Genomic DNA, 24,568 nt, shown 5'->3' with positions numbered 1-24,568 from the left:
ACCTAACTCTTGTGTAGGCTTGGTCAAAGCGCTGTTGTGTTTAAATTGGATGGTACAGAAGGATTTTCTTTGTCCACTTCTCCTGCTTGTGTAGAGATCAGTTTCGTTAGCAAGCTAGGAACTCGTCCATGCTGTCTTGTTGAGCTAAATTGCTCGTGAGAACTTGCCTATAGTAGCTTTAGTTTGGTGATTGGGATTGTGTAAGTGTCAGTCGAACTGTAGTATTAATCCATTTCTTTTACAGCCTTAGATCTTGGTAATCGTATGGAACAGTTTATGCAACGTAGGGAGTGATAACATTTCTGCTATTACTCGATTTTTGTAGGTAGTTGCTTTGTTCAGCCAACTTAGGAACCTGAATGTGTGATGAACGAACTGTATTTGCATTTGTGGCCTTACAATTCTTCCTTTTTCATTAATTTCACTTCATTTCGTTATTTCTGTCTATTTCGTATATGTGCTTTCGTCTGTCCCATCCCATGTGTACGTGTAAGGTGTTGAGAGTCCTCATTTCTCTGACTCTGTTTTCTTTTGTTGTTACATTCTTGTAATTTTCTTATGTGGATTCTTTTCCTCGCGTGTGAGCTTTGTGTGATTGTATCACCACATGTGGCTAGTCCATGCCTGAGGACATGATTATCTCAGTATTACAGTGTTTTCTTTTTACGTTTGCAGATTCTTATGTTAGTTTCATTACTTCAAAAATTATGGGATTTTCACGGTTTATTCTGTATGTTAACCTGTTAAGCTACACGAATCATTTATTTTCTAGATGTCTAGATAAAACCGGCCTTGTGTTCATTATTGATGCATTAGCCCAGTGGGAGCATACCTTTTTGTCAGCAGCAGCAGCGAGTACTGTTTGTATAAAGCGTTTATTTTGCATTTTGTTTACGACCTTCCACTAAGGAAGGGATTCTATTTGTGTTTATCTGCTCTGCATAGTAACTAACAGTTCTTGATAAAACTTTACGTAGTTTTCGTGTTAGATTTCTTAGTGTTTTCTTGATCGTTTAGAACAGAAAGCGCCCTAAAACCGCCTTTTGTTTGTTTCGCGGCCGTTAGCCACTAGTCACTTGAATCAGCAGTTGTCTTGTGACAGCCAGAGCGAGAGCACCAGCAGCAGCGAGTACTGTTTGTATAAAGCGTTTTTGTACTTATTTGCTGCGCTTAGCTTTTAAATAGTTTTTCTGGGAAAACCTAGCGTAGTTTTCGCGTCTCGTATTTCAGTGAGTGTTTCTTGATTATCAGAGTAGCTCATCAGAAGATTATCTTGGGAATTTGTCACCGTATAGAGTAGGGTAAACATAGTCATGTGTAGGGACTGTGGTTGTTGTGAGCGGACGCAAGGAGAATTGGCCACTCTTCGGGGGCAGGTGGAGGCTTTGTCTGTTAGGCTCATCGAGCTCGAGGCGCAGGCGTCGGCTCGTAGTGGCGTTGAGGCAACTGTGGTGAGACCTATGCCTACTTCGGTGGCCTTGGAATCACATGGAACCCCTGATGTCGCTGCGTCTTCCGGCAGTGAGCATCTTACCGGTCAGCCATCACTCCAGGGTGAATGGCGGACAGTGGTGGGCTCGCGCGTGCCTGGCCGAAAGGCGAAGGTGGGATCTGGCGGCGTGGCAGCTGCCTTACCCCTTTCCAATAGGTACGGGGTGCTTCCTAGTGGTGATGACATCGTTTCCGAGCCACCACAGGATGCCTCGCCTGTTGGGCCAGTGGCCGATTCTCCGGCAAGGTCCCGACAGCCACAGAGGGCGGGCCTATTAGTTATAGGGAGCTCCAACGTTAGGCGGGTTATGGAGCCCCTCAGGAAAATAGCGGGTAGGTCGGGGAAGAATGCCAGTGTGCACTCGGTGTGCTTGCCGGGGGGTCTCGTCCGTAATGTGGAGGAGGCCCTTCCGGCAGCTATTGAACGCACTGGGTGTGACCGGCTGCAGATAGTAGCACATGTCGGAACGAATGACGCCTGCCGCTTGGGTTCTGAGGCCATCCTTGGTTCCTTCCGGCGGCTGGCTGATTTGGTGAAGACAACCAGCATCGCACGCGGAGTGCAAGCTGAGCTTAATATCTGCAGCATAGTGCCCAGAGTCGATCGCGGTCCTCTGGTTTGGAGCCGTGTGGAGGGTCTAAACCAGAGGCTCAGACGACTCTGCGACTATAATGGTTGCAAATTCATCGACCTCCGTTATTGGGTGGAGAACTGTACGGCCCCCCTAGACAGGTCAGGCGTGCACTACACACCGGAAGCAGCTACTAGGGTAGCAGAGTACGTGTGGCGTGCACACGGGGGTTTTTTAGGTTAGAGGGACCCCCCCCCTTGGGCGAAACGATAAAATACCTGACGGCTTACCAGAGAGGACATTATCATCGTTGATAAAGAACGTCCGTCCTCAGAGACCAAAAACAGGAAAAGTTAACGTAATATTGGTAAACTGCAGGAGTATCCAGGGCAAGGTTCCTGAATTAGTATCTCTTATTGAAGGAAATAGTGCGCATATAGTATTAGGAACGGAAAGTTGGTTAAAACCGGAAGTGAACAGTAACGAAATCCTAGACACAGAATGGAATATATACCGCAAGGATAGGATAAACGCCAATGGTGGAGGAGTATTTATAGCAGTAAAGAATTCAATAATATCCAGTGAAGTTATTAGCGAATGCGAATGTATCTGGGTTAAGTTAAGTATCAAAGGTGGGTCAGATATGATAGTCGGATGCTTCTATAGACCACCTGCATCAGCGCCTCAGAGAGCACCTGCAGAACGTCGTGAAGAAGTTTCGTGATCATACTATTGTAATAGGGGGAGACTTCAATCTACCAGGTATAGAATGGGATAGTCACACAATCAGAACTGGAGCCAGGGACAGAGACTCTTGTGATATTATCCTGACTGCCTTGTCCGAGAATTACTTCGAGCAGATAGTTAGAGAACCAACTCGTGAAGCTAACGTTTTAGAACTCATAGCAACAAATAGACCGGAACTTTTCGACTCCGTGAATGTAGAAGAGGGTATCAGTGATCATAAGTCAGTGGTTGCATCAATGACTACAAGTGTAATAAGAAATGCCAAGAAAGGAAGGAAAATATATTTGCTTAACAAGAGTGATAGGGCACAAATCGCAGAATATCTGAGTGACCACCATCAAACGTTCATTTCTGAGGAAGAGGATGTGGAACAAAAATGGAAAAAATTCAGAAACATCGTCCAGTACGCCTTAGATAAGTTCGTACCGACTAAGGTCCAAAGCGAGGGGAAAGATCCACCGTGGTATAACAATCATGTACGAAAGGTACTACGGAAACAAAGAAAGCTTCATCATAGGTTTAAGAGTAGTCGAATCATAGCTGATAAGGAAAAGCTGAACGAAGCGAAAAAGAGCGTAAAGAGAGCAATGAGAGAAGCATTCAACGAATTCGAACATAAAACATTGGCAAACAATCTAAACAAGAACCCTAAAAAGTTTTGGTCATATGTAAAATCGGTAAGCGGATCTAAATCCCCTATTCAGTCACTCGTTGACCACGATGGCACCGAAACAGAGGACGACCGAAGAAAGGCAGAAATACTGAATTCAGTGTTCCGAAACTGTTTCACTGCGGAAAATCGTAACACGGTCCCTGACTTCAGCCGTCGCACGGACGCCAAAATGGAAAATATTGAAATAAACGATATCGGAATTGAAAAACAACTGCTATCACTTAGCAGCGGAAAAGCATCCGGACCAGACGAGATACCCTTAAGATTCTACAGTGATTATGCTAAAGAACTTGCCCCCTTTCTATCAGCAATTTATCGTAGATCGCTGGAAGAACGTAAAGTACCTAGCGACTGGAAGAAAGCGCAGGTCGTTCCCATTTTCAAGAAGGGTCATAAATCAGATGCGAATAATTATAGGCCTATTTCGCTTACGTCAATCTGTTGTAGAATAATGGAACATGTTTTGTGTTCTCGTATTATGACGTTCTTAGATAATACAAATCTCCTTCATCATAACCAACATGGATTCCGCAAACAGAGATCATGTGAAACTCAGCTCGCCCTATTTGCCCAAGAAATTCACAGTGCCGTAGACACTGGCGAGCAGATTGATGCCGTATTCCTGGACTTCAGGAAGGCATTTGATACGGTTCCGCACTTACGTTTAGTGAAAAAAATACGAGCTTACGGAATATCGGACCAGGTTTGTGATTGGATTCAGGATTTCCTAGAAGAAAGAACACAACATGTCATTCTTAACGGTTCAAAATCTGCAGATGTAGAGGTAATTTCGGGAGTACCGCAGGGAAGCGTGATAGGACCTTTATTGTTTACAATATACATAAATGACTTAGTTGACAACATCGGTAGCTCCGTGAGGCTATTTGCAGATGACACGGTTGTCTACAAGAAAGTAGCAACATCAGAAGACTCGTACGTACTCCAGGAGGACCTGCAGAGGATTAATGCATGGTGCGACAGCTGGCAGCTTTCCCTAAACGTAGATAAATGTAATATAATGCGCATACATAGGGGCAGAAATCCATTCCAGTACGATTATGCCATAGGTGGTAAATCATTGGAAGCGGTAACGACCGTAAAATACTTAGGAGTTACTATCCGGAGCGATCTGAAGTGGAATGATCACATAAAACAAATAGTGGGAAAAGCAGGCGCCAGGTTGAGATTCATAGGAAGAATTCTAAGAAAATGTGACTCATCGACGAAAGAAGTAGCTTACAAAACGCTTGTTCGTCCGATTCTTGAGTATTGCTCATCAGTATGGGACCCTTACCAGGTTGGATTAATAGAAGAGATAGACATGATCCAGCGAAAGCAGCGCGATTCGTCATGGGGACATTTAGTCAGCGCGAGAGCGTTACGGAGATGCTGAACAAGCTCCAGTGGCGGACACTTCAAGAAAGGCGTTACGCAATACGGAGAGGTTTATTATCGAAATTACGAGAGAGCACATTCCGGGAAGAGATGGGCAACATATTACTACCGCCCACATATATCTCGCGTAATGATCACAACGAAAAGATCCGAGAAATTAGAGCAAATACGGAGACTTACAAGCAGTCGTTCTTCCCACGCACAATTCGTGAATGGAACAGGGAAGGGGAGATCAGATAGTGGTACAATAAGTACCCTCCGCCACACACCGTAAGGTGGCTCGCGGAGTATAGATGTAGATGTAGATGTATTTGTGATTATGATTTATGTTTTAATTATTGTGTTTTCTTTTCTTTTCTCTGCGTGATTCTAGTCAGAAAATGAAAGTGTGTGTGTGATACCTGTCGACGAAACTATTCCTTTTTTACAAATTATAAATTGTTCATCAGCTTCTGAGAGAAAGTATTTTGTTAATTTCTGTACTCACCTGCTCAGAAATCGGAGCCAGAAGCCCATTATTCTCTGATGAAGCTGTTCCATATTTTGTCTCTAAAATTTTCGAGTTAGTAAATATTCAACCCAATTTTAACTGATTTTCTGCTTTACTCCTCGTAAATCATACGACACATTCTAATCTGTCTTTCCTAGAGTTCATCCTAGGCCGTTTTCCTTGGCATGAATGAGTATAGGCCCATTCATTTCTTGTGTTAAGTAGTAGACTGTTTCTCTTGCCGATCACAGAGGCAGATTGTTTATCTGATTAGTAATACGATTAAGATATTAGTCACCAGCTTTCCACACGTCCAAAAGAAACAGTTCTATTGCGTATGCACTGTCCCTTGCTGGAGGCGTACCACTGGCTCAGTACTGTGACACCTCTTCCGGGGGCCTCCCACAGCGCCAGCGGCCCAGGACGAGTGCAAACGTGCAGGGGGTAGGCTGGTGGGTGCCCTCGCCGCACTTAAGAGAATGGACACCTTGCGAAGGACCTAGAGGACACTGAGAAGCTGTGGAGGTAACTGGGAACTCCTACCAGGACTGTGAAAATGCATTGACACAAAAGCGTCAATAATGCTCACGTGGAGGCGCGTGAATCTTGTAGCTTGCAGCAGTCTTTATCACCTGCTTGAAACAAGCGGGAACGTCTCAAGAATTCAAGCACCCCACGGGCACTGGTATGGAGCGTAGAGACAAAGTACCGAGAATTCGCACAGCGGGGTGTGCGAAACTAAGATCGGTGGAAGAAGTCAGCCTGCTTAAAGGTTTGTTTCTGGAGAATAAAAAGGTTGCTTATAAACCACGAACGCCAGCAGATTCTGAGACAAAAACAAACATGAACCTGTCCAGGTCTCACGCATGTATAGCCGTTACAAAGAAGGATTGTATAGCTGCTTTCACAGCCACTAAGGAATGCAGAAAAACATCGGACCAATTTGCGACCAAAGCTGGGAAATGCCTTGATCTTGTAAACGTGAGAAAGACCCCAGTTCCCTAATCACACAGCAGCCCACATAAGATAACTACGAGTATATAAACTACGTGCATTAAGATCCAGTTCGTACCTTGTGTGTTGTAACCTTTCTCTGACGATCGCCCGGATTGTCTTCTGTAACATATTCTTCATTCCAAGCGACTTGATATGGTGTATAACCACAGCAAATTTAGGCACAATCTCCTTATCGCGACAGCGTTGCTGAAATGCCAAATTACTCCGCAACTGAGCATATTTGAAGCGCAGCTTCTCCAGTTGACGAACCTGGGGTGCGATGTCCTCCCCGTAGAGGAAAGTAACATGGGAACGAAGTTTTTCGCGACGGCACTTATATATAAAGACAAGCTGGGCGATCGTCAGAGAAAGGTTACGACACACAAGGTACGAACCGGATCTTAATGCACGGAGTTTATATAGTTGCCATCTTTTGATATCTACAGTTCTCTCACCGTTTGACTGGGAGTGGGTCGATATGACGACAGCAGCTCATCAAAGAGCTCATCTTAGCAATACATCGACTAGACAATAAAGAAATTTTAGCGTCTTGCAGCTGTCCAAAGATCGGAGTCATCGTACGAAACAGCACGCACTGTCGTCAACCTGTCGGGCAAGAACCTGGACAAATGAGCCATCTCGGCCCTTAATAAAGGTTTGAATTTTGCTCCTACACCACGTACTATACCCATCGTGGATCCCATCAGTAGAGTAAAACAGGCGATGCGGCATCTTGCAGAGGACGACGCCGACGAAGTGAGACTTGTTACCAGTCGCTTTTTGGCCCCATCTACTCGTAAGCCTCCCAGGTCTAATATCAGCAGAGAGGAGAGGGAGGGGCTCCGTTCACTTCTGTCGTGAATCACAGTAGAGCAGCGATTAGCAGTCCAACCACACTTTATTACATAGTCACAGAACATACAATAAAACAAGTCAAAGATACATTGTCCTAAGAGTAAACAAACAGTCTCTCACTTGCCCAAAGTACATCACTCTGTGACATCCTCCCCACCCTGGTCGACCTCCAAAGGTACGGCCAGCTGCACAGGACGACTAATGATGTGACCTTCTGGAGTCCGGAGTATTATCGTCCTTACCCTGCCGTCTCTTCGTGATAGTACCTTTTCTATCCTGGCCTTCTTCCACATACGTATGTCGCGGACGAAGGTCCTCTTGGATCAGCACGATGTCGCCAGGGCGAAAGGGGATGACTCGTCCCGATGGGAGTTTAACTTCATGGTAGTTCCGGAGCTCCAATAGGTATTCTTTAGCCCAACGGTTCCAAAAACTGTCACATAGTTGCTGTCTCAGTCGGAATTCCTTTGTTAAATTCGTGCTCGCTGAAGGCTCTGGTCCCGTCGGAATAGTCGTAAGTTTTTCTCCCGTCAGAAAATGGGAAGGTGTGAGTGCATCACAATCATCTCCTGGTGTGATGGGCCTGGAGTTCACCGCGGCTGATCAAGGTGGTGTTCAGTTGTTCCTCAGTGAGCTTTGCGAGTCCCAATACCTTCCGTAGGCAACGCTTTATAGTGCCCACAATTCTTTCCCACCATCCTCCCCACCAAGCCGTCCGGGAGACAAAGAATTTCCAAGTAATACCGTGGTGGGCGAGGAGCTGATAAGTTTTTGTGGTGGTTAATGCCTTCCAAAGTTGGGCTTGTTCCTTTTTCGTGGCGTGGAATGTTTTCGCGTTATCTGTATATATCGTGTGGGGTAGTCCGCGTCTTCCGGCGAATCGCTGAAGTGCCATAAGAAACTTGTCCGTTGACAAGTCTGTACAGAATTCGAGGTGTACAGCTCGTGTGGTAGCACATGTGAAAAGAGTGGTATATGACTTGTGCGTTTCCTTCCCCACTTTAATGAATAGTGGGCCAGCAAAGTCTATTCCGGTTACAGTAAATGGTTTGGCAGGCGAAACTCGTTCAGGTGGCAGCGGTGCTTCGATCTATTGCTCTCGTGGATTCTTCGAGATCTTGCATGCGAGGCATGAGTGTAGGATTCTTTTGATGGCCTGACGAGCTCTAAGGATCCAATATTCGGTTCGCAGTTCTGATAGTACAGAATGTACCCCAAAGTGATGAAGGCGGATGTGTGTCTCTCGAATAACCAGTTGTGTGAAGTGGTGGGAACCGTCAAGGAGTACAGGATGTTTTTGTTCCCTATTTAGGCTAGTGCACTGCAGTCGACCTCCTAGACGTATCTGTCCATCTCCTAGGAAAGGATTGTATCGTGCGATTTTTGACTCTTTTGGCAGTGGTAAGTTATTCTGAAGTGCATGTAATTCGCTGGGGAAGGAATCTCTCTGGCCCACTCGAATCCAATACATTTTGGCAGCTGATAATTCGGTGGCTGTAAGTTCTCCTGAAGATTTATTCTTCTGACGAATGTTGTGTAGGAAGCGGAGAGTCCATGCTGTGATACGAATGAGCTTCCAGTATGAGCTGAATTTAAGTAAGTTCAAAAGGCTGGTTGGCGTAGATATCGACAAAACTTGGCTCTGGGTTTTCTTCCTCTTTTCTTCGGGAGGAAGTCGTACCATCGTTGGAGTATCGTTTGGCCAGCATTCAGAAGGGCGTGTAAGCCAAGGCGGCCCATGCCACCAAATATCCAGAGAATTCATTTGGTAGCCGAAGAGTCCACGTGAGAGGTGGTCAGCAAGATTGTCTGGTCCTGGGCAGTGTTTCCATTGCGTGGGAGTCGTGTGTGTTTGTATCTCAGTTACCCGATTACAAACGAAGGTCTTCCATCTGTTAGGATCACAGCGAATCCAACTTAGTGTTATTGTAGAGTCCGTCCATAATATCGCATGGGCAGTTTTAAAGTCTGTTGCGCGGCAAAAGTAACACAATAGTCTGGTCCCAACTACTGCCGGTAAAAGTTCAAGTCGAGGCAATGTCACCTTCTTAATAGGAACAAGTCTGTTCTTGCTACAGACTAAATGGGTTACGACGTCATCATCTAAGACAGTACGAATGTACAAAGCTGCTCCATATGCCTTTCCGGGGCGTCACAGAATACGTGCAGCTGAGAGTCTCTTCCATGAGCTGTAACTGTCCATCTAGGAACACGTATATGTGACAATAAAGGTAAGCTAGATATCCAAGTGCGCCATCGTGCCCCAAGTCCCAGGGCATAAGTTCATCCCAGCCAATTCCTCGGCGCCATGTGTCCTGGAATAGCAATTTCCCAACAAGAGAAACAGGGGAAAATAGTCCGAGTGGGTCATAGAATTTAGCCGTACATTGTAAAAGGAGTCGTTTGGTGGCTGGCTCTTCTGACGACCTTCTGATGATTTCGCTAGGATCGATACAGAAGTAGTCACATGCGGTGTTCCAGTCTACACCTAAAACTTGAGTCTGGGTGTGGAGTTCTCGCCCTTCTGCCCTCCAGATAGTGTGGAGTTGTTCACAGTTGGTAGCCCATTTTGATAAGGGGAGACTGATCAGTTTCATTAGGGTTACAAGTTCATAGTATATAGTTATAACCAAATTATCACCTTCTACTGAGACCACAAAGTCGTCCATGTATGCAGTCTTGTTTATAAGTGGCGCTACGGTGGAAAATGCTGTCATACACTTGTCGGCAAGTTCTCTTAGTGTTGCAGAAAGTAAAAATGGGCTGCAGGTCAGGCCGAATGGGAGTCTGTTAAAACGGTATTCTGTTAGTTCGTCCGTCGTTTGAAGATTTCCTGTTTGATCCTGGCTAATTTTGAACCAGAAGAATCTGGTGAAGTCTTCGTCCTTTTCGTTCAAGGTTAATTGAAGGAAAGCTTGTGTGACGATAGCCGTAGAATATAGTCTGAAACGCAGTAAAATTCCCAGAATCTCTAGTAATATGTTCGGTCCTATTTCTAATACCACATTGAGAGACGGTTCATTGTTTTCGTGAGATGAAGCGTCAAAGACTATTCTCCACTTAGTGGTTCCGTATTTCTCCTTTCTCACTGCATGATGAGGGAGATAAAATAGCTCCTTTCCTGAGAGTGGGGTGGGAGCGACCTCTACTTGCCCCTTCGTAATGTAGTCTAGCATAAGATCGAAATACATTTGCTTAAAGGTCTCTTGACGTTGAAGTCTTTCCCCAAGGTGTTTGAATCGTGCGATCGGTCTGTTAGTCGAAAGCACTGTATGTTGTCTTTTGGGAAGTGTAACCACTGCTCGATGATCCTTTATAGAGAAAGATGATCTAAACTCTTCAAGAAGTCTCGTATCCTTGTTGTTCACAGGTAGATCCTGATCGGCAGTAATCCCTATAGTTTCCAAGTCCCAAAAGCGTCTGAAGTCATTGTCCGAGTGCAGAGGAGATCGGTCAGTCTGAGCAAAATTTACCACGGTTGCATGCACGCAGGCTTGTGACTTGTTACCACTAAGTATCCAGCCAAACAGAGAAGGAACTAACACAAAAGTTTCAGAAATGCGTATGGGCGAATTGTGCTTCACTATCTTCCAATAAAAATCGCCTCCTACAAGAATCTCCACGGGAAGATCTTCTGTTGAATCGGTTTTCGGATCTGCTAGCGTAATCTTACGGGCATCTGGTAAACTCTTTATATGTTGTGGAACCGAAGGCTGGTGAGAAATAACGTGAGTACTTTCGAAGGCAGTAAGTGGCACTGAAGAATTCTGCCAAAGCCCCTTCATATTAAACTGAACAAGCCTGTGGTGGCGTGGGCGTGTAGGGTTTGATTCAAAGGAACAAACGGTTAGTTCTTGTCGGTCTACCGTTTGCAGTTTCAGATCATCAATCAGCGATTTTGCTATGAAGCTGGGCGGACTACCTGCGTCCAGTAGACATCCCGTTGTCCTGCTCAATCCTGTAGATCCTGAGACGCATACTTGAGCTGTCTGAAGGTACGTATATCCGTGGAGAGCGACAGATACCTTTCCCACGGAAGTAACGTTTGTCTGACCCGCAGGACCCCTAATATTCTTTCGTTCCTCACAAATGGACTTATGATGCAGTCTTTTACAGTTAACACACCGAACCTTTTCTTTCTTTTTGCAATTTGACACTTTGTGGCCACGTTGAAGACAAAGAAAACATCTGTTTGCTAGTTTCAATTTATCTATTCGATCATTAACGCGTACGATCTTCTTACAGTCTTGCGCCCAATGACCGCAACATTCGCAAAAGACGCAGAATGGTTCCTTTACGCTGGTATCCTTCGGAGTCGATCTTTTAGATTTCGCGTGTACGTGAAGTGTGGACGCTGTGGGGAGGTTACTAGAAGTGCTGGAAAATTCACCGCGTATCTTCTGCATGGTAAGCGCCCCGTCGACTTCCTCGTTCAGAAACTCCATCAGCTGCAAAATGTCCCCTTCGGATATTCCTGTACGCTTGGCGTGAATTATCCAGCGGCGGCATATGTCATGCGGAAAAGCGCGTAAAATTTTCGGTGCGAGGACTCGGCCGTATCCGTTCACGTCTTCCCCAAGTGCCCGGAGATCTTGAACACGTCGCTGGCATTCAATGAATGTTGAATTAAGTTCCTCTGGGGTGGATAGCTGAATTGGTTTTGTGGCTTCGAGACAGTGTAAGTGGGCTTGAATTATCCGATCCTTGTTGCCATAACGCGCTTGGAGAATCCTCTTCGTTTCTGCGTACGTCTCGGCCGTCACCGCAACACCGTCCACTAAATGCTTTGGTTCTCCCGAGAGATAGCCGCGAAGAAAAATGTGTTTATTAATTGTAGTTACCGTCGGATCGTTGTCAAGCGACTGCTCAAACTGCTCCCAGAATCGTGCCCATGTCTCGATATCGCCTGAAAAAGGCTCGAGCTTGATCGGCGGAAGTTTTACTGAAGCTGTGGGAACACTCATTGTTACAGACTGTACCGGCGGACTGTAGGGAATCTTTATGTCTGCTACCGATTTTGCAAGCTGTTTCTCTGTTTCGTGAGACAATCGAGAAATTGTGAGTTTCGCGGTGTCTGTATAATCTTCGCATTTAAGAACATCTTCTTCGTATTAGTCTTCGTCTAACAACTCGTGAATATCCTCATCTAATTTAACGAGGCGGTTCAGAACGCTTCCCAATCTGTCATTGTAATATTTATAGTGCGCGATTTCCGCTGTGTCTGACAACCTTGCAACTTCCGCTACGAGTCGCGTAATGTTTGCTCTTTCTCTCATACGTTTTCTCTTTAGAGAGTGTAACTGTGCTTCTGGTTTGTGGTCTGTCATGTCCACTCCGTCCGTTTACTCGAAAGTTTAAAGCAGTGTCGGCTAGCGATCAGCTGGTCCTAGTAGGGCGTTATCTTTGGATGGCTAGTCGAAGTAATTCAATTGATGGTCGCTAGATGACAGCATAAACAATCTACAGGCGTAGCGTAGGATCTGATAATTCGTTAAAGCGCTAATGGAACAGCTACAATAGCAGTACACAGCGGCAATAATGTATTCAGTTGCCTTTACAAATGGCACTACAAAACATGTTTCGTGATAATTCAATTGAACTTAGCTGTGTATGCAGGCGGTTGTAGTCGAAGAGTTTGTTGCGTGGTGTGACAAATCGCTGCAGTGAACCCCCTCGTAGTATTGCCGCGTGACGTGCGTCCAGAATTCGTGTTTCACAACGGCAGTCGTGGAAATTGCCTCCGGCAAAGTCTATCCCGGGTTTCGGCACCAAATTTTTATGTCATGAATCACAGTAGAGCAGCGATTAGCAGTCCAACCACACTTTATTACATAGTCACAGAACATACAATAAAACAAGTCAAAGATACATTGTTCTAAGAGTAAACAAACAGTCTCTCACTTGCCCAAAGTACATCACTCTGTGACAACTTCGGAAGGATGAAGATCTTGTCATATTGTTGTTGTTGTGGTCTTCAGTCCTGAGACTGGTTTGATGCAGCTCTCCATGCTAATCTATCCTGTGCAAGCTTCTTCATCTCCCAGTACCTATTGCAACCTACATCCTTCTGAATCTGCTTAGTGTATTCATCTCTTGGTCTCCCTCTACGATTTTTACCCTCCACGCTGCCCTCCAATGCTAAGTTGGTGATCCCTTGATGCCTCAGAACATGTCCTACCAACCTATCCCTTCTTCTAGTCAAGTTGTGTCACAAACTCCTCTTCTCCCCAATTCTATTCAATACCTCCTCATTAGTTCTGTGATCTACCCATCTAATCTTCAGCATTCTTCTGTAGCACCACATTTCGAAAGCTTCTATTCTCTTCTTGTCTAAACTATTTATCGTCCACTTTTCAGTTCCATACATGGCCACACTCCATACAAATACTTTCCGAAACGACTTCCTGGCACTTAAATCTATACCCGATGTTAACAAATTTCTCTTCTTCAGAAACGCTTTCCTTGCCATTGCCAGTCTACATTTTATATCCGCTCTACTTCGACCATCATCAGTTATTTTGCTCCCCAAATAGCAAAACTCATTTACTACTTTAAGTATCTCATTTCCTAATCTAATTCCCTCAGCATCAGCCGACTTATTTCGACTACATTCCATTATCCTCGTTTTGCTTTTGTTGATGTTCATCTTATTTCCTTCCTTCAAGACACTGTCCATTCCGTCCAACTGCTCTTCCAAGTCTTTGCTGTCTCTGACAGAATTACAATGTCATCGGCGAACCTCAAAGGTTTTATTTCTTCTCCATGGATTTTAATACCTACTCCGAACTTTTCTTTTGTTTCCTTTACTACTTGCTCAATATACAGATTGAATAGTATCGGGGAGAGGCTACAACCCTGTCTCACTCCCTTCCCAACCACTGCTTCCCTTTCATGTCGCTTGACTCTTATAACTGCCATCTGGTTTCTGTACAAATTGTAAATAGCCTTTCGCTCCCCGTATTTTACCCCTGCCACCTTTAGAATTTGAAAGAGAGTATTCCAGGCAACATTGTCAAAAGCTTTCTCTAACTCTACAAATGCTAGAAAGGTAGGTTTGCCTTTCCATAATCTTTCTTCTAAGATACGTCGTAGGCTCAGTATTGCCTCACGCGTTCCAACATTTCCACGGAAGCCAAGCTGATCTTCCCTGAGGTCGGCTTCTACCAGTATTTCCATTCGTCTGTAAGGAATTCGCGTTGGAGGACAATAGGTGTAAATGTCTTAAACGGGACCCAACTTTGACGTACAGCAGAAAATTCATGAAGTTACTGAAGAATTCCGGGCTGCCAGACGACGTTACAAAAAATCTCAGAGTCCGAGCTCCTAGACCGCCCAGGTTGTACAGACTACCGAAGATCCACAAGGATAATGTTCCCATGAGACCTATTGTCAGTGCAATTGGTTCTCCTACTTATACGCTGGCCAAATACCTAACGAAGTTGATGACTCCTATAGTCGGCCGGTGTGAACATCCCATCAAAAACTCCCAGATGTTCATTGAGAGAATGTGATTAGAGTTGGTCCAAATGACATTTTAGTCAGCCTGGTTGTGGTATCGCTATTCACAAAAGTTCCTGTGGAGGACACATCGAATATGCTGGCGGATCTTCTTCCTCCTGAAACTATAAAGTTGTTCCGGCACGTGATGACGACCACCTACTTCTTGTGTGGCAACAAATTTTATGAAATGACAGACGGTATGGCGATGGGCTCTCCGTTGTCTCCATCCTTGGCTAGCTTTTTTATGGAGAATTTTGAGGAACGTGCATTAAATTCGGCTCCCCTCCGTCCATCCTTATTTTATCGTTACGTTGACGATACATTTATGATCTGGCCACACGGCGCAGAAGCTCTCGGACAATTCATGGAACACATGAACAGCACACATTCGAACATCCAGTTCACTGTTGAGATGGAGAAGGAAGGGAGACTGCCTTTCTTAGGCGTTTTGGTACAACGACAGGCGGACGGGCGTCTCGGCCACTCTGTGTACCGTAAGCCGACGCATACCGATTTATACCTGAATGCACAGAGTTTCCATCATCCTGCTCAGAAGAGAGCCGTTTTGAACACGTTGGTATATAGGGCCAAAACTGTTTCTGACGAGGACCACTTAAGGTCCGAGATTGACCATCTGCGGTGGTCTAGTGGTTCTAGGCGCGCAGTCCGGAACCGCGGGACTGCTACGGTCGCAGGTTCGAATCCTGCCTCGGGCATGGATGTGTGTGATGTCCTTAGGTTAGTTAGGTTTAAGTAGTTCTAAGTTCTAGGGGACTGATGACCACAGAAGTTAAGTCCCATAGTGCTCAGAGCCATTTGAACCATTTTGATTGACCATCTGAAGAACGTGTTCCGAAAGAATGGCTATGGTGCACGCGATATAAAGGCAGCGTTCTCCAAAAGAGGGAAACGTGAAAATGCTACACACTCACAGGATGAAGCACCGGTTGCGGTTCTTCCTTTTTGTGGCGCGATTTCCAGCGAAACAGGAAGAGTCCTGCGTAGACGAGGTATAAAACCGATTTTTCGTCCTCCTAAGAAAATTAAGGAGATGATGCGCTCTGTTAAGGACAATCTCGGTCTCAGGGTCCCTGGAGTTTATAATATACCCTGTGAGTTTGGAAGCAATTATATAGGTCAGACGAATCGTACCGTTTTCGAACACTGTGCAGAACACCAAAGCCATATTAAAAATAGACAACTGGAGAAATCAGCAATTGCAGAGTACAGCCTTACGAACAAACATAAAATATTGTTCGATGAAACTAAAATTCTGTCCCATGCCTCCACGTACTGGGATTCTGTTATTAAGGAGGCTGTTGAAATAAGAATGAGCCAAAAGAACTTTAACCGCGATAGCGGATACCATCTGAGCTGTGCATGGAAACGAGCGCAGACAAGCAGCAGAGATGTTCCTTCCAAGGTTTACATTCCAACGGAAGCGGTGGCGACACCGGCGCACACAGTGATACCGTCTGAGACAGCAGTACGTAATCGCCGACCAATCAGAAGCCGTCCACGGGCTATAAAGAGGCTACCACAGCAGCAGTGAAGACAGTTAGTTGCTCCTGACGATGGAGGTAATCGTCGAAAGCTCAAGATTTTATACTGAACTGACGCGGCAAGAATACCGAGAATGTTTTATAAATAAACGCTAATATTTCATATTTCAATCATCTAAGCAATCTGTTCCACTCTCGTAATCCCATAACCGTTTTCTGTTTAATTTACCTTGATTATTGATGTCACTTAATCATTGCCGCCCAAAGTGGGGGCAATATAATTAGTAATCTATGGGTCATTTTAAGCCATATAACAAAGAATCTTCAATTCTCTACATTTTGGCGCCTAAGGTGGGGCTTCACTTTGATTTCCCACGTTTTCGCTTCCCCGTATTTTGTGAAGTAGTTTTGGAACGTGTAGTTGGTTTTTGTGAATATTCTGTTCCACGTTTTCAATGATATGTTTGCGGATATGAGCGTTGCCGTCAGCGACGTATTGTCTGTGTCAGTTCGTTCTGTGGAATGCCTTAGATGTGTGGTCACTTTCTTCTACACAACTGAGGTCTGGGAGCTGATAAATATGATAAGTACAGAAAGAGGCAAGTCAGTGAAGGAGAGTTCGGTGACGAGTGACGGAATACAAGGCATGTCTGTGCGGATTTCGCAAAATCAGAGTACCCGGGAAACTGTCAGGCCAATTGAGGAAATTTGTGGGAAAAAGCGGAAACGCCAGGCACGTTTGTGGGGGTATACGAATTCAGACGACACCACAAATCGACAGGCCAAGTGAGGAAAGTTCGAGAGGATGAGCGAGGAAACACAAGGCACGTCTGCCGCGGATACGCAAGGTCAATTTCCACTGGATGGAATTCTCCCAAGATTAGAAAACCACGCATCTCAGTTAACCACCACAATTTGAAAGATCGGAAACCGATCCTAAATTTTGTAATCATAAGACTGATGAGCAAATCGCTGAACTTAGGCGTGAATTAGGAAAGGAAACGAAAAATATAAAAACGGAGATGGCTAATAGCCCTGGCGAAGTGAGAAAAGCGAGTGAAACGAAGATTTACAACCTAGAAACGCGATTTAGCACGAAGATGACTGACATCTCCGTTCGGATCCTGCCTCTGGCATGGATGTGTGTGATGTCCCTAGGTTAGTTAGGTTTAAGTAGTTCTAAGTTCTAGGGGACTGATGACCTCAGATGTTGAGTCCCATAGTGCTCAGAGCCATTTGAACCATTTTTTTGACATCTTCGTGCGCTTAGATGAGGAAGCAAATAGTCTACGGAAACGCAAACTAGAGTGTCAGTCGTCGACCAAGACGTGTCTGCAATACGACGAGATATGTTCTCGCAACGGAGGTCACGCCAACAAATTGACAGACCGCAGTTCCGATACACGGGGTGGACATACCACTGTGTAACTCCAGTGGAATGCGCAGTACCCACCAGAAGTCATACCTAAAGAATTTAGACGCGGATCTGCACGCGAATAGAGTGGCGGAATGTAATGCTTTACTTTTTGCCGGCAAACGCTCGACCAGGACGACGCTGCCTGGTTTGACGTAACAATCGGCGATAACAGCGTCGCCACGTACAGGAACCTGGCCACAGAGGTGCATATGCAAAGTGCATATTCAAAGTGTATATGCAAAGTGCAAGTGCAAAGATGAGCACATATCGGGGACAGTACGCCCCACACTGACGCCAGTCCATGGCGAAATAGACTGGTGACTTTGTCGTTCTGCCGGGGTACTTGGATGACAAAAAGACAGATGAGGAATGGTGAAGCGCGATATGCTCACATTTTTCTCCTCACATACAACGTAAATTCGTCAGGATACTGTCGGAGAACAGATACTGGACATTTTAAGTTCTTCGGACAACACCGAAGAGCAGCAGAAAAGAACGACGGCATACGCCGCAATGAGGGCAGGAAATATGGCGCTAAAATGGCTCGTGCAGCGCAACGAAGGGCGAAGGAGAGCCTAGAGGAACAGGTGACGGCAGGATAGGGACCACGGTCCACACAAGAGGGAGCTGTGCCTGATCCAAGTGCCGGACCAGGGGTGGCGCGTGGATTGCATGCAAGCGTCCCATAATGAGAGAGGCCGTGTTTCTTGACTTCCGCAAGGCGTTCGATACAGTTCCCCACAGTCGTTTAATGAACAAAGTGAGAGCATATGGACTATCAGACCAATTGTGTGACTGGATTGAAGAGTTCCTAGATAACAGAACGCGGCATGTCATTCTCAATTGAGAGAAGTCTTCCGAACTAAGAGTGATTTCAGGCGTGCCACAGGGGAGTGTCGTAGGACCGCTGCTATTCACAATATACATAAATGACCTGGTGGATGACATCGGAAGTTCACTGAGGCTTTTTGCGGATGATACTGTGGTATATCGAGAGGTTGTAACAATGGAAAATTGTACTGAAATGCAGGAGGATCTGCAGCGAATTGACACATGGCGCAGGGAATGGCGATTGAATCTCAATGTAGACAAGTGTAATGTGCTGCGAATACATAGAAAGAAAGATCCCTTATCATTTAGCTACAATATAGCAGGTCAGCAACTGGAAGCAGTTAATTCCATAAATTATCTGGGAGTACGCATTAGGAGTGATTCAAAATGGAATGATCATATAAAGTTGATCGTCGGTAAAGCAGATGCTAGACTGAGATTCATTGGAAGAATCCTAAGGAAATGCAATCTGAAAACAAAGAAAGTAGGTTACAGTACGCTTGTTCGCCCACTGCTTGAATACTGCTCAGCAGTCTTGGATCCGTACCAGATAGGGTTGATAGAAGAGATAGAGAAGATCCAACGGAGAGCAGCGCGCTTCGTTACACGGTCATTTAGCAATCGCGAAAGCGTTACGGACATGATATATAAATTCCAGTGGAAGGCTCTGCAGGAGAGACGCTCAGTAGCTCGGTACGGGCTTTTGTTGAAGTTTCGAGAACATACCTTCACCGAGGAGTCAAGCAGTATATTGCTCCCTCCTACGTATATCTCGCGAAGAGACCGTGAGGATAAAATCAGAGAGATTAGAGCCCACACAGAGGCATATCGACAATCCTTCTTTCCACGAACAATACGAGACTGGAATGGAACGGAGAACCGATAGAGGTACTCAAGGTACCCTCCGGCACGCACCGTCAGGTGGCTTGCGGAGTATGGTTGTAGAAGTAGATGTAGAGGGCGTGGCAGTTAAGGTGGTTCATCACCTCTAGCCTCGCCTCAGGCAGGGGTGCCTGAGATCGCTCAAACGAATGATCAAAGACAGTGGGCTATAGCAGCGAACGCCTCACTAGGAAGGCACTTTACACATGCAATGTGCGGTACTGCTAGCGACTAGCGCAAGACGACATTGGCCAATACTGCGATGATCCAAGTTGCCTGAAAACGCGGACAATCAATGTCCACTCATTGAGATTACCGTGGAAGGAATTAGGATCAGAGTATCTGTGGATTCTGGGTCGGAAATGAGAGCACTTTCAACGCCTTTCCGAGCAATACTGGTGGAAAGTGGCAGTAAACTAGCCGATATGCCTATAAAAGGTATCTCACTAATTCCCACTTTTGGGGCGAAAAGGAGGAAGATAGAAAATCAGGTCTCGATGTTATTAAGCGACGGAATAAGTGACATCCAACTAAATGCAGATGTTATCTGTGGTATGTCAGTAGATTTTATAATCGGTAGTGATACACTACGAGCAGTGAGCATTCGATGAACCACTAAAAGCACGGTGAGTTTGTTCAAAAATCCGATCGCGTGCGGTAAGGAGAGTAATAAGAGCGCAATCGATTTAGCAACATGTAAGGAGGACAAGGAAATTTTGACAGATGGGCCGTGGGATCTGAAAGGTAATTTATTACAGGTGTAGGCATATTGTCATATCGCTGCCTTAGTTGTGGAGTATCTTTGCGGGCAGCCGCGTCTGTAGGCAGTCGAGCGCGGGACACGGAACTGTTACGTAGTGTGTAGCTCTGCATGTTGAAGCATTGTTAGTATTCAGGTTGAAGTGTTGCTACAAGTGCTATTACAGTAAAGTGATGAAATATGGAAGTCATTCGGAGGAAAGTGCGTCAAGATGTAATTAAAAATGAGCAGCGCCGCCGTTAACGTATTTGTGTATCCTCTCGTTGCGTGTCGCACAGCATCGATCATCTGCGCCGTGTTCGGTCTCCCAAAATGAACCAATGTGAATCAGTAGAAATTAGTTACCATAAAAGAGTGCAGTCAAGTCCCAGCGTCTTGTAGCGAGCGTGAGGACGTGCGTTCGATCATCGCGCTTCCGCATTATCAACAATCATCCGCGCCGCGACGGTTACGCGCACGCTCGTACAAGTGAGAACTGAGAACTGGAAAACTAACTTTACGAACAGTGTCATATCATTACTACTGACAAGGAGGAGTATTACCAGATATCTGTATGTGTGACGAGCGTAAGAACTTTCGTTCGATCATTCGGCTTCCGCATCATCAACAATCACCCGCGTCGTGTCGGTTACGCGTACGCTCGTCTGAATTATATTTTGGACTGTGAATCATCAAGATTGTTAATTGGGATAAACATTTACGATTTAGAGTGTAAACAGTGCAACCTGTGGTTTCCATATCATCTCACAATATAGATGTTCATACCAGACATAGGACAGTGTTGTGTTTTAACGTTGAGTGGCTCCCCTTATTCGCTTGTATATTTCGATAAATAATTTCAGGCAAGCCAGCAGCAGTGTGGAGTAGAACAGTACGACCGCCGCGGGATTACCAGGTACGTGGTGTGGACAGGGCGCACGGTCAAGAAAAGAAACGGCCACGAAACGACAAACAGTTTAAGGTACCCCACCCATTGGTACTTCCGGACGTGTTACACAGGGAATATTCGTTTCAGACGAAATGAGTTTGCAGTCCGCGAGTCCTGATCATAATTCCACGCACATAGCAATCGAAACAGAATCTGACGACACGACGTGACTCGCCGTGGATTAGAGACCGTCGCACGCGTTCTTTCACAATTTAGAGAGCCAGGCTCCCCCGACACTCACGCCGCCAATGAGAGTACGTGAGACACGCTCCTAAACGAACAAAATAGTATGCCGAGAGAGACCACAGTCCAATGCCCTGACAACGTGCACGCTCAAACAGTGACAGAGGTCGAAGATGAAATCCCCACAGCAACTGTGAAGCTCGTGTGGGGTGGGGGATGTGAAGGAGATGGCAGAGTGGTTGAGAAGCACTGTGTGCTGTTCCACGAAAGAATGAGTATAGTATACTCCAACTCGCCAGAAGCAGAAGATAATGTTGTTCCGTCCACGGTAGAAAAATGTGCAAATGTCAGACGGTTCTCGGAGGATGGCAGGTGTTTCCGTGCGTCGAAGTGGGGAGAAAAATTGATGGGCTCTCATTCGGAAGTAGGCGACACTACAGACAACACCGGATGCATGAGCCTTTTATGACGACGAGCCTGAGGATGTGCTTAGTACGATACTGCACAATAGTAGCTGTACAGCCTACTGTAGCCCACAGTTAATACTGAACACGTTTTCTGTCGTAGTAATTAGTACGTAACTATTACGCTTAGATACTAGTTTTTTGTGTGCCTGGACTGTGGGACGCGTGGTGTGAATGAGGACAGGTGAAATGATGGTCGTGTGTGTGTGTGTGTGTGTGTGTGTGTGTGTGGATTCCGTGCGCCATCGCAACACGCAGCGCAAGGCTGAGAGGAGCTGACCGCCATTCGACAGCACGACTTAGTACTTGCCGTAGCGCGGGATTGTCATGCAGCTCACGCGACCGCATTGCCGTTTTTCCATGTACGTTATTTTTGTTTGTTTATTTGATTTGTTGCATGTACTTAGTTATAATAGAGAGTGATGGATCCATGTTTCATCGTATTACCATGCGAGATGCTCAATGTAAAGACACTAGCGTGAAGGGTCAAAACGAAACGTGCACCAACATTTGACGAGATTCCTGCTGCATCACACAAAGGCGCACCAAAGGAACACCGCTTTCGGCGGAGAAGACATTTTATCTCGGCAAGACAGTGCATGAAACGTGGATTGAGGCATGTTAGAACTATTTTTCATGTTAAAAGTTAAGGGTAGATTAAGATCACTCATGTATACAACGTTAGGGACACGCAAAATTTTTATTTATCGGTTTATGGTTGCGTTTGACTCTGTATGCTCGGCTCCCACAGTTGACATTGTTACAGACCGCTCGAATATACAAAGTTAGCTACATGCACGATTTTTTTCTGACATTCCACCACATTCACACGCAACTGACACCATACAACCTAGTAAAGAATGAGGCTTGCTATAGTTCTGTGATTTGCACACCATACATAATGATTGTAGGTTCTGTGGTAGAAAAAATTATACCAGTCTTATTTTCGTATGTGTTATACGATAGAAAAATAAACTCACTGAGAAGGAACATTGTGCGCTATTGGTAACAACGTTAAGCTGTTACCCATCCAGTTGTAACGCCGGAAATGCATATCCTCCTATTTCCATCTATTGTTTGTACTATAAATTTTTACCTTATTTTGTTACCTGAAGATATGACATTTCTGTGTCTTTATACGTATATTGTAATTGTTATACAATTTTTTTATGTATAGGTACTGGGAGATGAAGAAGCTTGCACAGGATAGAGTAGCATGGAGAGCTGCATCAAACCAGTCTCAGGACTGAAGACAACAACAACAACAACGACAACAACAACATATATATCGATGTATAATCGGTTTGTTTTGTAAATACTATTTGTATTTTTACGCTGGGTCTTGCCTAGGGAAAACTGTGCTATCGAACGATTGCATCGATAGGTCGTGTGGAGAACCAAAGTGTTTAGGATCTTTGGTAGTGTTGGCTCTGCCGCGTGGAGCGCGGGTAGAGCAGAGTCTGGCTAGAGCAGGTGTGTTGTGTGACGCTCCCGCGAGTTGCCGCGCTTTCAGGGTTTGGCAGCATGTAATTGCGCTCGACTTGCTATGATAGTTTCTGGCACGGTGTAGCGGACGGGAAACATTAGCTGGCACACATCAAGAGCCCGTTTCGCCTGGTGACCGTGTCGAGAAGAAGGGGCGCCAACATCCAGCTTCTCCAACAGCGACGGCCGACAGTGAGTGACTGTCGCCACCTCCTCGATCGACGACTTCAAACATTCAATCAACCAGCAAGGAAGACTGGAACCACGTAAAGTTTTAGAACTGTATGGCAGACCTTATCTTTTAAAATTGTTCCATTTGCCTCTTTAAATTACAGCAACATAGCATGAACCTTTGTTGCTAATTGTCCCAATTGCATTACCAAGCAGGCTCCCTTCCTTTTCCGGAATGAACCCGAGTGTCGTTGAAATTCAAACGCCAGCATTAAAGTAATATCATTCGATTTCACTGCTTTAATTTCAAAGTTCAGTTAAGGTATTCATAGCTGGCTACAATATTTAGATTACACAAGCACAAATTAAGAGTGCGAGTTTTGTTGCCATATTTTAGCTTACCTGTGACTGCAGCCCAGCATGGTACGTACTAAATTTACTATTGTTAAATGTTCAGAATCATTTAATTCAAGTTTAAAGTTAAATCTCTTATTTCTAAATTGCGTAGATTCAAGTAGCTTTTGAGATGATTGTTGAGGTGGCCCAGTACTAACCTTATTTTATTTCATTTCGTAGTGCATCAGAAGCAAAGTTCACTATTAATTTCAGTCACTAAATTAACTTTCAATTTTCCGGTTTTATTAATTCTTTTGCTAAATGAAGTCAGAGTGTAGCGAAATTTATTACTTCTGACAAACATTCAGTTTTCGCACAACACGTGTCAACCTTCAGTTGCCACGCTTTTAGTGCTAATTGTATGTGCATTAACCTTTCTTTTGCAGTTATTATAGTAGTTGTCCCCAAATCTCAAATATCTAATTAACGCCAATTAATTGTTAACGTAACGACCGCACATTTACTTTCTTTATTAACCTTACCTTTTTCAAAATTGATTTCCACCAATTTCATTTGCAATTTTCCTTTCATTTAGATGTAACCCTTTCCTCCCTCTTTACCGACTGATTAACTTCGGTGACGATGGCTTTTCCCAAATTTCCATTAGGTACACGCGGTTTAATTTTTCACTGTCCTTAAGGTCGATAAGCAAGGGGGAGGTTACACAGTCCTATCCCGCTTGGCCCATGGCAGTCCAATAATGGATTACATAAAAAATTTATTATTTTGCTAGACAGAGTGTTTAAAGTGACACCCGTTTTGTGATCACTTTATAGAGATAGTTTGCGAACGTTTCTACTGAGTAAGGCCGACGTTTGTGTCACTTGTCT

Source organism: Schistocerca americana, chromosome 6 (genome assembly GCF_021461395.2).
Source record: "Schistocerca americana isolate TAMUIC-IGC-003095 chromosome 6, iqSchAmer2.1, whole genome shotgun sequence".
Taxonomy (NCBI): domain Eukaryota; kingdom Metazoa; phylum Arthropoda; class Insecta; order Orthoptera; family Acrididae; genus Schistocerca; species Schistocerca americana.
Note: the sequence above shows the minus strand (reverse complement) of the source record.